The 831-nt window shown below is 35.3% G+C and overlaps 2 pseudogenes; one reads left to right on the top strand and one right to left on the bottom strand.

Annotated features, from left to right (window-relative positions):
* LOC119591623 overlaps positions 1-538 on the bottom strand; it is a 7,457-nt pseudogene extending 6,919 nt beyond the window's left edge.
* A 28-nt stretch (positions 539-566) lies between these two features.
* LOC119591622 overlaps positions 567-831 on the top strand; it is a 9,025-nt pseudogene continuing 8,760 nt past the window's right edge.

Raw genomic sequence — 831 nt, 5'->3', positions numbered from 1 at the left:
AATAAAAATACATCTTTATGCAATAATTGCAGTTTATTGAGCATTGCTATTTTTTATAATTTTTCATAGCACTGTGTATCTTGCAGCGGGTACTGTTTTATAACAATTCTTATAATGATTTTTTATATTCCAGTGGTCCTAAACTCATTTCCAAATAACATATCAGTGTAAGAGATAAATTTATGACCTTTCTTTAATACTCTCTATCTATCCACTCAATTTTTCCTTCAATACTGACCTTACTTTAATACTCTCTATCTATCCACTCAATTTTTCCTTCAATACTGACCTTACTTTAATACTCTCTATCCATCCACTCAATTTTCCTTCTACGTCCTTCCTTATTGACCTTCTTTTTAGTACTCTTTTACAGTACCTTTGGCGACGATGAGCTCCAGCCGTCGGACCCAACCCAGACGATGTGCGAATAACGGCCGTGAAGCTGCACCGTTTTCATTAACTTGGCTGTGACCTCGTCGTTAGCGAAGACCACCACCACTGTAATGTTATTCTGGTTAATACTGGGGGATTGTTGGTGTGTTCATGTTACTTGTTGTTATGCGTATATGTTTTTGGCTTTGTATTTCGTGTGGAGAATTTTATTTGCTTGGCGGTTCTTATTGGCAGATCCGATGATAAGACCTTATGGTTAGAGAAGAAATGAGAATAGAGAGAGAGAAAGTAAAGAAGGCAAACGGAAAAGAAGAAAGAAGCGAATAGTGAAAAAGGATGTGGAGGGAAAAAAAGAAAAAGAGGGAAAAGAAGAAAAATAAAAACAAAAAAAAGAAAGGAAAGAAAAAGAGAAGAAAAAATTTAAAGAAAAAGGAAGCC

The sequence above is a fragment of the Penaeus monodon genome, chromosome 29 (genome assembly GCF_015228065.2).
Source record: "Penaeus monodon isolate SGIC_2016 chromosome 29, NSTDA_Pmon_1, whole genome shotgun sequence".
NCBI lineage: Eukaryota > Metazoa > Arthropoda > Malacostraca > Decapoda > Penaeidae > Penaeus > Penaeus monodon.
The sequence above is the reverse complement of the archived record's forward strand: the minus strand, read 5'-3'. Positions and strand labels throughout refer to the sequence as shown.